This window comes from Podarcis liolepis (assembly GCF_965112155.1).
Source record: "Podarcis liolepis genome assembly, chromosome: 7".
NCBI classification, from domain to species: Eukaryota; Metazoa; Chordata; class Lepidosauria; order Squamata; family Lacertidae; genus Podarcis; species Podarcis liolepis.
The window spans coordinates 52,938,462-52,955,250 of NC_139561.1; positions in this window are offsets into that span (position 1 = coordinate 52,938,462).

Genomic DNA, 16,789 nt, shown 5'->3' on the forward strand with positions numbered 1-16,789 from the left:
GATTTTCTTCTTGACCATACATGTGTGAGTCAGAGAGTCCTGTGCATCTTTTTAAAATATATGGCTGGATTAATGCATGTTCAAGGACAGTGGAATACATTGCCAGGTCTGCTCCATCTGGTCAAGATTTCCTCAGACAAGTTCTGCCAGATCCAGATGTACCCTCTGCATAAACAATAGCAAGCTTGGCACAAAAATAGCTGACGCCTGCACAGTGAGGGTACACCCTTGGGACAGGCCCTACTAACTGGGAGGAGGCAGCCACCACAAATGGCTGGTGTGAGAGTGGGTGTCAGTGGCAGCAGTCCCTTGCCAGAGAGTTCTCCTTAGTCTCCTGTCTATTCCCAACCTTTTCAGCTAGTGCCTTGTCTGCACTGCTTGCTTACCGCTGGCCCAGGCTTGCTGGCTATCTCACTTTCCCAATATGTCACAGACAGCACTGTTTGGGAAAGGTCCCTGAGGCTAGGGTGGCCATGTTTCCCATGATTCAGAGGACAGTCTGTAAAGTCTGCTACTTGAAGTCCTGTTTAAAGTGAAAGAACCCTGTGGAAGGGGACCTGGGTGGAATCTACACACATATAAAAAATGCTGTGAAAATACTTTTTATAATTTTTTTTTTGAAAAATGCATTGAAATTTGCATAGCTCAGTGTTGCTACTTAGCGTCGCCTCTGTATATTGCACTTTACAATTCATTTAAAATGTTTTATTTGCAGCTGTATAGCTGAGTCCCTCCAGGGGCCTTGAACTGGCCCATCCACAGTTATCACCTGGACAGAACACACAGGTCACCCAGTCACCGCCCTCTCAACTATGGTTATATCAACAAAATTCTCTTTATGCTTAAGGTCCTGGTTGTCCCAACCTTTCTCTCTGTTTTTCATTTGTATGGTGGCTCCTTTCCACAGACTAAGCTGTGTGCACATTATACATTCGAAGAACACTCTTTTCTCCAAGGACTTCTGGGCAACGTAGTTTGTTAACGGTTGCTGGGAATTGTAACTCTGTTGTGTTGTAAATAAAAATATGCCCTTTTCCCTTATGGGGTATCCAAGAGCCCATATAGAGTCCTTACATAGGTTCCCTATTGGTAGGAGAAAATAACAGAGGCCAACCAGAGAATATTGAGAAGCAAAGCAGCTAGTAAGCTTGATCTTTATTGATCTGTTGCAACAGGGTACTCCCCTCACACGCAGGAGAGGAAGAGGACCCAGAACAATGGCCTGCAAGGCCTTATAAAGACTTTTGAAATTCCCATCCTCTAGATCAAGACCACCCCCAGAAACATTATGCATACATCACAGAAGGGGTGTAACCTAAGACCACCCCTCAGATACATCCCACCTACATCACAGAAATTTAAATGTTGTTTTTCTCCTGTCCCAGTTTATCTCCTGTCTGGCAAGTTGCTTGATTGGATTTCTGGGGAGCCTGGCCATTCTTTTGTAGTGCTAAAATACTTATTTCCTGGGCCAGGTCACAGGCTCACACCTTATTCATATATTTGAGACAGGATTTGTGAGGAAACAGACAATGGGGAGGCTTTTCCAGTTTAACCTTGCAGAGAAACATTTGCTCAGTTTAGGAATCAAAATGGTTCCAGGTTGGCTTTCCTGTGTTGATCTATGTATGTGCAGTTATGAACATTACTATATATTTAAGACCATAAAATTCCTATCACATTATTCCCCCCTTTGGGGCTAGAATTTTTCTTAAAAATTTTTGCCCCACAAATAATAACATCGTATGTTGTAAATGGATGTGTTTGTATAAATATATCATATAAAAATAACACATGTTGCGTCTTGCTACTAAATTACTTGTGGCATTCTAACACTTTGGGAGAGACCATTTACTCAATAGTGTTCTATGCTTTACACCTAGCAGGAAGGTCAACTAATGACTGAAAAGTGCAGTTTGCTTCCCCCCCGCCATTTTTGTGTTCTCAGGTGTCAAGGTAGCTCTTCTGTGGTCTCACACTGACATAGTGCTACAGCAACACATCCTGTCTGTTGAATCCCCTCAGGGCTTTCATTTAACCATGTTGCCTGGCATTCACCATAGCTGGCACAGGTTTGGGCATCTCGTGAGGGAGAGGTCTTCGCCTTGGCCTTTAGCTATGGGATTTTATTATAGGCTGTGGTCTTGGACTCATGAGAAGTTGCTCACTTGCACTTAAAGGACCAAAAAGCTAATTGCAGCCTGGATACACTTGCCCAATTCAAACGGAGTCCAATTTGAATTTATCTTGCCCCATGGTTCTCAACTCTTCAAACCAATCTGTTAAAAGAAAACCATTCTTAACAAGGGCAGTTGTCCAAATAAGTCAATTTAAGTCTATAAGAAATCATTCCTGCTAAACCAAAGCATATCCACCTTCATGTTTCTTAGAAGCTTCTCCTTGGTAAAGCAAGTTTTAGCACATTTTAAAATGGATAGGGAAAGTTGGCAGAGTGCCAGGTGGGACAATGAAATGTGGTTATCTAAACATTGGACTACACAATAGTGAGAGCTATTAGAAAGTATAAAATGCATGAGAATTCTCCATTGGTGTGTAAGCAATAAGACATTAAACATATAAACAGTTACACACAATAAATTGCCCCCCTTTGTGGAAATCACACTGTCAGACACATTTCAACATTCTTACATAATAACACATAATACAAAACAAAATAATTAAATATCTGTTGCATATCTTGACACAATTGTGATCTTTTACGTATGTATCTTTTGAATCCTGGAGCAGAGGCTTGAGGTTCAAGTGAAAAAATGTCCTTGCAATTCAACTCCTCCCCCCTTTGTCAGTTCAACCCCTCCCCCCTTTGTCAGCCCCACTCCCCCCTCAGTCTATAGCCTTTGAAAGAGATAACTGTGGGCACTTTGAAAACTCTGGTGTTGCAGGTCTTGTGAGTTGAGGGGTTGTTGCTGCTTTTCATCATTGCACATCTGTAGAAGTGATATCCTGTAAGGGGGCAGGGTTTTGGGGAGACTTAAACACACAGTTAGACAAGGAAGGGGGAAAAGGCAAAAGGGATGTCCTTGAGTTTTCCGTGGGAAGCTGCAGATAATAAAAAATCTTAGCACATTAAGCATTTTATTTATTTCAATATTATTATCACATTTCCACATAATTACTGTTATTATCTGCTAAGTTTGTTTGCTTTCCTTCACTTAATTTTTGTTGTTATTGTTCTTTCATATTATAAAATAAAAAATTACTCCACATGTATAGAAAGAGAACTGTAAAAAATACAAAGGTTAAAAAATAAAAAGAAAGCAAAAAATTAGATTACCAGTTAGATGAAAACAAACTTGACACAAGGACATCAGATTTAGAAAAGAATTATTATTAAATATATTATCAAAACCACGCAGATTACTACTAGACTGAAAAAATGGGAAAACAATGGGGAAAACTTAAAATTCACCATGTGCTATCCAATAAAAGAACTTCATGAGACTGACTTTCAACATGTGATGAACATGTCCCCAAAGTAAAACACAAACACACAAAATGAGCTATGAGGAACCAAAAATAAATAAATGCTAAGGCACACAATAAGTAACCTGAAGTAATCTGTTTTGGCATTCTAACATCCCAAATGAAAATAAAAGAGTGTTTCTTGATGTGACAACATTGGCTGTAATGTTAATAGCGGAATACTGGGAAATGAGTTAATACCAATAAGAATGAATGGCAATTTAAAGTTGTGCAGGTACCTTGCACTAGCCAAAATGACAGAATTAATAAGAAATGCTCAGGCAAAAAGGTAAACAAATACCATTCCACAAACAATGTTTAGTTGTGCTTCGAGGAAGAACTGATAAAACGAACTTAATAAACGAAAACAGATTATTTGTAACCTAAAAAAAAATGTCAAAGCCACAAAGAGATAGAAGGAAATCAACTAATATAGCAGGGATTCAGACTTGTTTTGCTGAACAGAAAAAAAGTGACTGTTTGGCTTTAAGGGAAGAAAGACAAAAGGAAAACAAATGCAATTACTTTTTATAGAGTATTTAAATCACTGTTTGCATCCCTTCATTATCATTTGTGCTGTGGGAGAAAAGAAAGGACACTCTGTTAAAAGGGAAAATTATTTCATGTGAGAGGTCTGTCAGGAAATGCTGTTCCTAAAATGCATAGGCATATACATACCTGTTGAAAGGGAAAATTATTTCATGTGAGAGGTTTGTCAGGAAATGCTGTTCCTAAAATGCATAGGCATATACACATACACACACACACAAAAAAAAACTGTTATAAAATTTAAATCCCATGGGGGGGGGGAGAAACTACTCAAGAGAGGAACTCACAGTGGGAGTGCTTTGATATTTACCTGTGAAAAGAATTTGGCATGTCCAGTACTTAAGGGTGATTTCCCTTAAGGGTGGTTCCAAGTTTTCTTTTACATTTGGAAGAAACCTCCTCTCCCCCCTTACAGTGCCCACCTTCCTCTCTCTCTCTTTCTTTTGTCAGCTGATCTAGCCTCTGTGCATGTGCAGAGTTCATGCCTCAGCAAACCTTTTATACCATTGAAAATGTTGCATCTTTTGGCTCAATTAGAATAAGGAAGGGAAAGGTAAGGGGTAGATTTTAAAAATAGGGTTAGATTTTAAAACAACAAAAAAGAGAAACTCAGCAATTTAAGTATTCACCAAAGCTAGCAATTTCAGCCGAAGCAAAAGGAGTGCTTCCTTTATGTACAGGAAAGGGCTATCATTATTGGTCATTTTATCTGGTCATTCGCGGAACAATCAACCGCTCTCTTATTTATGAGTAAAAATGGCCAGGTAAGGAGTAGATTTTAAAAATAGGGTTAGATTTTAAAACAAAAAGAGAAACTCAGCAATTCAAGTATTCACAATTCAGCCCAAGCAAACGTGACTGCTTCATTTATGTACAGGAAAGGGCTAATATCCCTCTGGCCATTCACGGAACAATCAACCGCTCTCTTATTTATGAGTAAAAATGGCCAGAGAGTTAGAATTCATAGGATTTTTTTTTTTTTTAACATTCTCAGCCTTACCATTTGCAGACAAAATTTTCTGCCCTTTATTTACAGGATGGATGGTCAAGGCTAATTCTACTTGATTATTCATTTGTATGTGCTTAAACTTTGAGTAGACTTTTAAGTCTGATTTTTGTAAATAATAGACAAAATGATAAACACTGTAATCACTTAAATGCCTGATATCACCAGTTCTGCTTCAAACATCATGGCTTCACCTCACAGCTTTTAAAAAACAAAGAGCAAATCTGGGCTGAATTTCAACTCATCAGCCACAAATTGGGAAAGTTGAAAGAGACCTGGGGTCATCTAGTCCAACCCTAAAATACAGGGTTCATAGCAAGATTTGAGCAAATCTGGGCTGAATTTCAACACATCAGCTACAAATTGGGAAAGTTGAAAGGAACCTGGGGTCATCTAGTCCAACCCTAAAATACAGGGTTCATAGCAAGATTTGTACTACCAGAAACACACACATTCACCTCTCACCTTTAAAAACAAAGAGCAAATCTGGGCTGGATTTCAACTCATCAGCCACAAATTGGGAAAGTTGAAAGGGACCTGGGGTCATCCAGTCCAACCCTAAAATACAGGGTTCATAGCAAGATTTGTACTACCAGAGAGACACACACATACTTATGTACACAGACACAACTGGGGAAGAGACCACAAGCCATGCGCCTATCATGTACTAAGGAAGAGGAAAATAAAAGTACCCAACCCTTTTAGCAGATCTTGAAGCTAGTTTGAGTGAGTGTTTACTTCCTTAGACTAAAGAGTGAAAGTTCCTAGATAAATTATCTTTAAAGACTGAAGTGAACATTTTTCCTAAGATAGGGAGAGGATCTCTTATAAAGCATAGTTAAAACAGCCATAGATTTGATTTAAAAGGAATACAAAAGTGACAATTTTTCCTGAACTTGCAGAGGAATAGTAAGCCTAATCTATGCCCCCCCCCTTGCAGTTTCCTTTAAAGGAAGCTTACTCGGGAGTAAATTTACCTGGCACAGAATAAGAAGGAGAAGGGGAAAAAAAACCCTGAAAGAGACAGAATGAAACAAGGGGGGGCATTTTCTAAGAAAAGAGGCCAGGACGTCTTATAGAGACTGATACCAGGAGCCTTACAATAACTCTTCTGTCCAACCAGATCAAAGTTAAAACTGGACTCAGATATTTTTCTTAGAAGGAACACCATACTTTCATAGGCATATGCTTAATGAAATACATACACTGCATTTTAGCTTGAGAGAGCAGTTGGCTCAACTAGGCTTTTGCAGCAGAAACATTAGGTTAACTTAGACTGGAACACAGGTGTACTCACAAACTCAAAAGTTACAACACATCATTTACCATTAGACTTAAAATCACCCTCCCCACTGAAACTAGAGAAAGGAGGTGGGGTAATCCTCCTTTCAGAACACAAGTAGCACGTATACAGGATTTTACCACTTGGGAGAAAAACTCTCTTTTAGAGCCTCTCTCAAATAACAAACATTTGCACACTTCATTCTCCATTTTGTCTTGTTTTTAAGACTGATAAGGTTCAACATGGCTTCCTTAGAGTTAGAACTTGGAGCAAGCTTGCATTTTTATTTTAGATGGCACATTTAAGATAAGCAGCTGCTGGATGTTACCTAGGTACAATTTAAACACAGGAAAAACGTTTCTTAAACACAAATTGAAGGGGACTGTCAGAGTCCAGGCGGGAAGTAAGCACCAACTGGGCTTCTTTCACGCCAGGGGTCTGGGGACTATTTTTCTTTTGACTGAGGTGCACCCATTTTAAATTAAAAGGGTTTTGGACCTGGGCAAAACTCCGAAGGGTCCGGAAAAGGGGAAACCTGGACAAAAAAAACTTGGGGATACCTGGACAAATCTCCGATGGGAAAAACCTGGGGATACCTGGACAAATCTCCGAGGGGGAAAACCTGGGGATCCGAGGGGAAAACTTGGGGAAACCTGGACAAATCTCTGAGGGGAAAACTTGGGGATCCAAGGGAAAAAACCTGGGGATACCTGGACAAATCTCCGAGGGGAAAACGTGGGGATACCTGGACAAATAAAAAACCTGGGGATACCTGGACAAATCTCCGAGGGGAAAACTTGGGGATACCTGGACAAATCTCCGAGGGGAAAACTTGGGGATACCTGGACAAATCTCCAAGGGAAAAAACCTGGGGATACCTGGACAAATCTCCGAGGGGAAAACTTGGGGATACCTGGACAAATCTCCAAGGGAAAAAACCTGGGGATACCTGGACAAATCTCCGAGGGGAAAACTTGGGGATACCTGGACAAATCTCCGAGGGGAAAACTTGGGGATACCTGGACAAATCTCCGAGGGGAAAACTTGGGGATCCAAGGGAAAAAACCTGGGGATACCTGGACAAATCTCCGAGGGGAAAAACCTGGGGATACCTCACTTAATCTCTATTCTACAACCCACAGCAACCTCCCTGCCTCTTACAATCTAACTCAGAGTCCCTACTGAACGCTTGCACACTTGCAATGCCAGATTGAGACTCTGGAATACAAAAGATGGAAAGGAATTCAGCGCCCCTGCGTTCTCTGTTCACAGGTCATTTCTAACAAAGATCGCCATGGCAGAGGTGCGGCTGCGCTGGGAGTTATAGTTTTCAGTGCAGAAGAAATTGCACAACCTTTCTGGGCAAAACTCCGAAGGAATAGGTCAGCATAAAGAATTAAGTGAAAGAAGTCACACACAACCCTTGCCTGGGCATACTCCGAAGGGCTAAGGCTGGTGTTGAGATCGAGGGGACAGAAAGGAGGAGAAGGCAATTTTTCAAGAGTTAAAGTGAGGAAAGAAGTAAGGATTTGAGAAGTATAGGTTGCTGTGGTTTGCAGAATCCCACCCCACTACCCATTTTTCCTACTCATACTCACTTCACAAGCGCTGTCCTGGTGATCCCGGGATCTCTTGACTGGTTGTTTAAGGCCGGCCTGATCAAGATTTGCTTCCTCTGGTTAGCCCCGCTGAAACTCCAAGTTATTGCCAGACCCTGGGACCGATGGAAGACTGGTTATTCCTCCTGGCAAACTGCCTGGTGCGCGCTGGATAACCAGTCCTTCCTCGCCTCCAGAATCCGGGTAACCAAAAGTCCCTTCGTGCGTGGTCGCCATCTGTTGTAAATAAAAATATGCCCTTTTCCCTTATGGGGTATCCAAGAGCCCATATAGAGTCCTTACATAGGTTCCCTATTGGTAGGAGAAAATAACAGAGGCCAACCAGAGAATATTGAGAAGCAAAGCAGCTAGTAAGCTTGATCTTTATTGATCTGTTGCAACAGGGTACTCCCCTCACACGCAGGAGAGGAAGAGGACCCAGAACAATGGCCTGCAAGGCCTTATAAAGACTTTTGAAATTCCCATCCTCTAGATCAAGACCACCCCCAGAAACATTATGCATACATCACAGAAGGGGTGTAACCTAAGACCACCCCTCAGATACATCCCACCTACATCACAGAAATTTAAATGTTGTTTTTCTCCTGTCCCAGTTTATCTCCTGTCTGGCAAGTTGCTTGATTGGATTTCTGGGGAGCCTGGCCATTCTTTTGTAGTGCTAAAATACTTATTTCCTGGGCCAGGTCACAGGCTCACACCTTATTCATATATTTGAGACAGGATTTGTGAGGAAACAGACAATGGGGAGGCTTTTCCAGTTTAACCTTGCAGAGAAACATTTGCTCAGTTTAGGAATCAAAATGGTTCCAGGTTGGCTTTCCTGTGTTGATCTATGTATGTGCAGTTATGAACATTACTATATATTTAAGACCATAAAATTCCTATCACAGTTGCAGGAAAACTACAGTGCCCAGAAGCCTTTGAGGGAAGGACTGTGTTTTGAATGTGCTCTAAAGGTATTGTGTGTGGACAGCCTAATAAGAATGGCGTCATTAATTCTCACCTCTTCCAAAGTGACCTTCTCTTTGGATTTAGCAACATTCTGGTCCTGACTAGGTTGAAAATGGCATAAGGCTACAGATATATATACACATTAAAAATATTTACCTCAGAACATCATTCAGAAGAACTATGTAATTCAACAAAATGTCAGTTTTTGCAACGAAACAGTACCTGAGGCTGTTTCCCCTGCCCTTCCAAAGTTGTTGAGACTTGTGAAGTTTCCAGCACCTACCTATCTGGGTGTATTTTATGAAGTCTCCTACCTGGAGATGCTGAGGATTGAACTTTGGGCATTTTGCAGACAAAGCAGATGGTGTCTCATGGAATTACAGTCCTCCTAAACTTGGGAGGGATGAGTTTTCTACTGCATATAAAAGGAGGCTGGAGTGGCCTCCCTCTGGAAATGTTGCTTAATGAAGAACACCTTTATTAGAGAAACAGAGATATAAAAATGAAGAGAGCTGTTGCAGCAAGTTGGTAGACAGAACAGCAGGTGCCTCAAAGTTCTGACACAGTATCAAGATGGAGGAGGAGGAGTAATGCCCAGGGCCAAGGCAGGTGGGTTGTCAAGATAACAGTGGCCCACCCTCCTGGGTTTCATCACTTGCTACTGGCATAAAAGTTGCCAGCCAGAGGTGTCAAGTGGGGGAATTAGGAGTAGTAGGAGAGAAAGGTGTGGTGTGAGAGGCTGTGTTGGAGATCAGCCCCTTTGAATAGCTTTGAAATAATTATTTTTAAAAAGAGTTGATGGTCTTGATCTGAGTCGTATGTTGAATGAGGCAGGGACATCTTTGCCAAAATGAAACTTTTGGGTTAGGATTAGGATTGGCCGAGTGGTGCAGAGAGTGGAAGAACAGGAAGTTGACAGAAGTGCCACTGCTAAATTCAATTACAGTGGTACCTCAGGTTAAGTACTTAATTCGTTCCGGAGGTCCATACTTAACCTGAAACTGTTCTTAACCTGAAGCACCACTTTAGCTAATGGGGCCTCCTGCTGCCGCCGCGCTGCCGGAGCACGATTTCTGAAGCAAAGTTCTTAACTTGAAGCACTATTTCTGGTTTAGCGGGGTCTGTAACCTGAAGCGTATGTAACCTGAGGTACCACTGTAAATATAAAATGTGTGTGGAACAGGAAAGCGTGTGTGGCTTTGAGATTTTGGAAAGGATTTTTTTTTTTAATCACTTGAGGTATTTCAGGGGAGGGCTGTGGCCCAGTGTTAATGTTAAGATGTCTGTTTAAACTGTAGTAATTCCTTTTAAATTTGCATGCATCACTATATGCAAACTTAATGTGACACATTTGACCTCATTTTTTATTTTTTATTGGTGGTGTGTGTATAAGTGGCTGCCTTAAGGACAAGCGACAGGCTGCATCCAGTCTGGTAATTCAGAAGTTTGTGCAGGCCTGGTGTTTCTCCTTTTCTCCCTATACTTGCTGGGAAGATGCTGCTAATTGAGCTTGGGACCTTGGGGTGGGCAGCAAAGACTCCTGCTGCAATAATGGAATCATTTCCAGCAAACCCTTCTGATGTAGATCTCCAGGGGGAGTAGAGCTTAAAAAGAAATCAATCGGAAAGATGTATATGGAGCATCACACACACCGTATACATTAGCTGATGGTGGCTTCTGTTAATTCCATTATCTTCGAGTGAGGCTTGATTGCATCAGCTGGCAAACTGCCATGTTTTAAGCGGGACCAGAAATGTCCTGGGACACGATCTCCAATGCGCCCACAAAAAGAAGCTCCACTAGTGTTGTTCTCTCCTTCTGGGCAGTGATATGGATTGGGCCCAGAGGGAGAGGCCAAATGAATGGGCAGTGGTGGCAGTATGGAGTAGTGGTGAGAGTATTGGATTAAGATTGAGGGAGACCAGGGTTCAAATCCCTGCTCAGCCATGAAACTCTCTGGGTGACCTTAAGCCAGTTGGAGTCTCTTAGCCTGACCTACCTCACAGGGTTGTTGTGAGGATAAAATGGGGAGGAAGACAACCATGTATGCCACCTCCTTGGAGGAATGGCAGAATAAAATGCAATTAAGCAAATAAATAAATTCAGAGAGTGGGATTCACACAGAGAGCACCTTATACAGGGGGCCCAATGTTTGGAGCAGGCATGGACCCTGACCTCTCCCAATAGACAATCTTTCGCCAATCTGGTGCCTTCCAGATGTTTTGGACTACAGTTCCCACCCACCCCAGCCAGCATGGCCATGCCTCCCTTTTTACATTACACCCCCTTCTTTTCTGTATCTCTTCTTAAGATTATAAACCTATGGGCAGGGTCTGTTTAGCCACGTACCTACTTCAGATTATGCTTGCGAAAAAAGAAAGCAAGCTGGAATCCAAAGCTAGGGTTACAGAACCCTCCTAGAGCACCAGTGTCATGCTGCTACCCCTCTTCCAGACTCAGCTCCATGTTTTGGGGGTCCTCTAGAGCTGCCTCTGTATGCCAAGTACAGTGGTACCTCAGGTTACAGACGCTTCAGGTTAGAGATGCTTCAGGTTACAGACTCCGCTAACCCAAAAATAGTACCTCGGGTTAAGAACTTTGCTTCAGGGTGAGAACAGAAATCGCACAGTGGCGGTACGGCGGCAGTGGGAGGCCCCATTAGCTAAAGTGGTACCTCAGGTTAAGAACAGTTTCAGGTTAAGAACAGACCTCTGGAAGGAATTAAGTTCTTAACCTGAGGTACCACTGTACTGATACCAGAATTGTGGTGTTCTTTGAAGACTTTCCTCCCAACCCATCATTTCCATGAAATTTTGGGCAGAACTCCTTAGTCCTTATCCCATACTGAAATGGAGCAGAAACACATCATTCTGGATGATACTTGTGAGTCCCCTTCAAACCTGTGATCCTGTGTATGTGACTTACAACATCTGAGAGGAAACCTGGTGATCCTGTCATTCAAGTTCCTTTGTTAAGGTAATGTGCTTAGGTGGCCAGTTAAATCCTTTCATCAGCATCTCTGAGAGCTATGCCACCATAGCGACAACTAAGTGATGGTCCTCTCTAGGAAAGGGACACAGATTTTCTCCACCCTGCTCACCTGTTTGGATGTCACATCACCCTAGGATGAAGACCAACAAGCCAAAGGCTATGTGTGTGAGTCTTTGGCAGATGCTGGAAGTTGGGAAACACAGAGGCATGTCTGCTCAGTGCTGGACACAAAGTTGTTTCTTGGCACTTCCATGAAAGCCTAATGGTGAAGCAAGACGTGGGGATATTAAATGCTTTGGGCCCCTCCATCCTATGCTCAGGTTGAACATATATGCAAATGAAGCCATAAAGACACCACAGTTTCCATTTACTGTACATTCATTCCAAGGTAACCAAACCCTGGACTATTGTCAGGACTCCTGGAATCTCACACTGCTCAGAGATTGGGGTGGCACGCAACAATATTTTGCAATGTTCTGCTACTTTCTCATAGTGATTGCTCAACTGCTTTGTTAGCTCTGCTCCCTTCCCAGCATTTCTTAATGGTCTCATCTGATCTCCTGCCCAGGGAATAGCGTTCTCTCTTGATCTGGAATACACTTTATTGTGCCCAAGGGTGTCGAGGTGGGATGCTTCAGCCACACCCTCCAAATTCTAGCTTTACCCACACTATTCCTGGGGGTGGGAAGTAACTAGAAACAGGTTTGCAAGGCAAGTTAGCACACGAGAAGAGCAAGAAGGGTACCCAAACGAGTTGGCTGTGAATGTAGAGCCAACTTCGGCATGCTTCAAAAGTGCTTGCCAGTGCTGCCAACTTCTTCTGACAGGCTCATCCTCCTGTTCTTTGAACAGCACCTTTATCTGAAAATATTAGTGCGGGTTTGTGGGCCACATTCCTGTCAGGGAAGCCTTCTCGGGGCCACATGCAAGTGGTGGGTAGTGTCAGATGCAAAAGCGGGAGCAGCAATGAGTGAAAATGTTTCTTTGTACAGCAGGGTTGTTATAGTTTTTCTGCACACACTTGCACACCCCTCTGCTTAGCCAATCAAAATAACCACCACCAGCAGGCCCCACCCCTGTCTTCAGCATCTCCCTCACATCGAAATGGTTCCAAGAGTTAGAAGCATAGAATCACTGAATTGTAGAGTTGGAAAGGACCCTGAGAGTCATCTAGTCCAACTCCCAGCAGTGCAGGAATCTCAACATGTGGAGTGGGTATGCCTGCCATATCATTGCTGGAGGGGTATTTCACAGCATGGGACTGGTGGCACTAAATGTCTGACTTCTAATCGAAACCATTTGAGCTTCTAGAACATGGAAAACAACAGACAGTGCTCCTTCAGATCTCAGTGATGGGGTGGGATATAAAGGCTCAAATGAGAACAGTCTTGATGGTTAAAAAGTCCCATTCAAGGGGAAATGAATGTTTTATTTTTTTTTGAGAGTTGGGTAGATGAGTAGTTTGAAGTAGGTTGCAAATGTTACCTTGTGAAAAACTTGAAAGCAAATTCTGGTGCTCTTTGCAAATTTGAGGCCACGTGGCTCAGAGCAAAAGATGGGCGGGGCTCTTTCGGCTGTCCCCAGTGAATCCACTAATGGTAGCTGTAAGTTTACTAGTCACCATCTTGCACAAAAATTCTTACTCAATAGACCTATTGCCCTGCATATGGTATGTACACTTCGTCCCTCTTGTTTGTTGACCAACCTGGCACTGAATTTCTCCTGTTGGTTTGCTGGTTTTGTCAGGACTGGATTTCATTCCACTGTTACCACATGGTTTATGACTAAATAAATCCAAACTAGGAGGAACCGATTTGGTCCTTGTTGTTTGTTTGGATAGCAGTTTACTAAGGGCCACTTGATTTCGGCCTAGTTCTCACTGACCTTTCTCAGGATTCAGCATAGAGCTGTGTGCAAATGGCCTCTCAAACTTCTCATTTGTGGTAGAGAAACTGGGGGTGGGCAGGGAAATGTGACCGTTTTACTGCATTTCTCCAGGATGGGGAGAGGCCACCAGCTGTATTGGCAACCTTTCCACCATTTTGTATTCCTTACCACAATGCCTCAGAACTATCATCATTACAGGGTGTTGTGTTTGTGTCTGTGTAAGGAAATGGTGGCTGCCACAAATAATGATGAGGATGATAATAATAATAATAATGACAAACAAGAGCTTCCAGAAATGTGTAATAGGACTGGGCAGGCCTGGCATCAGAAGCTGGTACTGTTAGGCAGCTGATGTTGGCCCAGGCCTCAGGAGGGCTCAACACTACTCTGCCACCAACCCAAAGTGCCACCTCTCAGTGCTGGAGGCTGGGTGAATGTGACTAGCTCCTCCTTTTTTGATTCCCCACACAATGCCTCAGGGAATCTGACATGGCATCACTCCAGGACAATGCTTTTTTAAGGCGCCAAGGGCTTTGCCGGTGAATTGAAATGGCAGGTGTCAGCAAAATCACTGCTTGCCAGCTTGACCGGGTTGTTTTTGCTCTTGCTGCTCCCACCTGCCGCCACCAAGGCAAGGGGAGTGTGATGGGTCCACCTGGTTAAGGGCTGACCAAGGGCTAGGAATGGGTGGATCCCTCAATTGTAGTCTCATTTTCCAATCTTAAATTCAGTTCTCCACCCTTCCAGATCAATTTGCAATTAAAAACAGTCCCCATGAAAATTCACTAGCTTTTGGACTACAACTCCAGCATCCAAACACTGAGAAGCCTAAAGACAGAGACTTCAGATGAAAGCAATAATGCTTAGTGCAAGTTGAACCAAAGGGTTATGGTGCAAGGAAATGCAAATCAGTTTTCTGTGTTTCCAGCACCAGCTTATATCCTGGTTTGGAGAACAGCTTGAGTCAGCTCTTAGGCAACATAATGAAGATTGCATACATGCACTTGTCTGAAACGTGGAGTTGATGAGCTAATAAATACTTGATTGAGGAAAAACCCTCAAGGTCTCATGCTGAGCAGTCTCTAAATTCAACCACAGCTGAAAAGACAAACATCTTTCCTCATTAGCTGCTTCTAAGTTCAGTGGTTTCCAACCATCTCATTTTTTTCCAATCAGTAGTTTCACCACATCTAGTCAGGGGAAGAGTCTTCCCAGAAGCCATATGTCAGCCAATCAGCCCCAGCTAACAGGATGCGAGTTTTAGTCTAAAACAATTTGAGGGTACCAGGTTGGCAAAGTCTGCCATATGGTAACCTGTTCTGACAAATATTAAAGGGAGTTGTTTCTCCTCTAGGTCAGACTGAAGTCAGGAGTTCCCATATAAGACAATATGAGTAAGTCCTTGCAGCATGTTGACACATTATGGAATGATCCTGACCAGTCTTTCACCTTTTCTAGGATGCTCTGTTCCATTGCCCTCTGCCCCAGATTTTCCATTCCTAGCTTAGGGAGTTTATTTATTTTATTTATTATAGCATATCTATCCCACCTGTCCTTCAAGCAGCTTAAGGTAGCGCAGGTGGCTCTCCCTCCCCTTATTTTATCCTTGCAACAACACTGTGAGGTTAAGTTAGGCTGAGAACAGTGACTCATCCAAGGTGATCCAGTGAGCTTCAAGGTTGAGGGGAGCTTTGAACCCTGCTATCCCAGGTCCTAGTCTCACACTCTTAACCTCTACATCATACTGCCTCTTCTAAGGTCTGCTTCCTGTTCTGTCTTTGGCAGAGGCCACACTGGTAACAAGCAAGGTCTTTGGGGCTGAGGTAGCCTCTCATGGCATTCCCTTCTATAGTATATTCATAGGATTCCTCCTGTGACAACAGTATTTTTGCAAACTTGCATGCTCAGAGAACCATCCCACCTCTTTCACGATTCCACAGATTCAATTTCATTTTTCATTTTAAGCGCATATAATTTAATAAATTGAATATTCAAAGACTAGTGTCTGCCTGCCTGCCAGTCTGCCAAATACAAATTAGGGTGTGCTTACTCTGGTCCTATGCTGCAGTTTCACCTCTGACTCCACTAACAACGGCATAGCTCTTGCTCAACTCAAGATACAGAGTCTTGTCATTTAAAAGGCTTTTCTTGGCAAGGGCCTTCTTGGCTGATTAGCAGTTATCAGTGACCCATTCAAGGCACAGGCACATGACAGAGCGGACAAAAAAAGCCAAAAAAAAAAAAAAAAAAGGGCAACGGATTCCACTTTATCTGTTGCTAGTTAAACACATAGCAGCTCAGCAAGCAGATTATAAAACAACTCACATGCTGCATAAAATGAATGAATGAATCAATATTATTTCATTTTCCTGTTATATGAAATGCTTGGCTTGGGGAGGAAAAGGTGGCGTTTGGGGGCAGGAATAGAACCCAGAGAGATGTGGGTGGGGAAAAACCCATCTGGCTTCCAGGAAACAATACAGAACTGGTTACGGATGGGTTTATACTCCTACACTGTGATCAGGCACACACAGAAATATGATAAACTGATGTCAGTGGTATTTAGGCGCATCCTAAATACTTTTTTGAGTCACACCCAGAGCTGACTTTACCATAAGGTAGAATGCAGCTCCTTTATCAAGTAAAAATGCAATTTCGCTACTCTGACAATAACAGAAAAGTCCTTGCACCTATGTATGGAAGGGAGGGGGGACCACAGGTCTGGGTATGTGTGTCAAATACATTACTCCGAGCCTCCGCATCTGCCCCTGGGACTCTTCCCACGCTGCACCTTCGCCAGCCCTGCTTCACACCCTCCTTTAGTGTCTTTGCCAGGCTGAAATGTGTCCTTGAAATGCCTTTTGCTTGCCTCCCAAACAGCCCAATACATTCAGTATTCACAGAAGGCTGAACGTCAGCTGGAAAAGTAAGAAATACAGCCCTCGCTGGCCCGGCCCGCTATAAGCTCCTTAAGACTTGTTATAAAGCGTCCTGAGCAGGAGCACTTCTGTTACGGCAGGG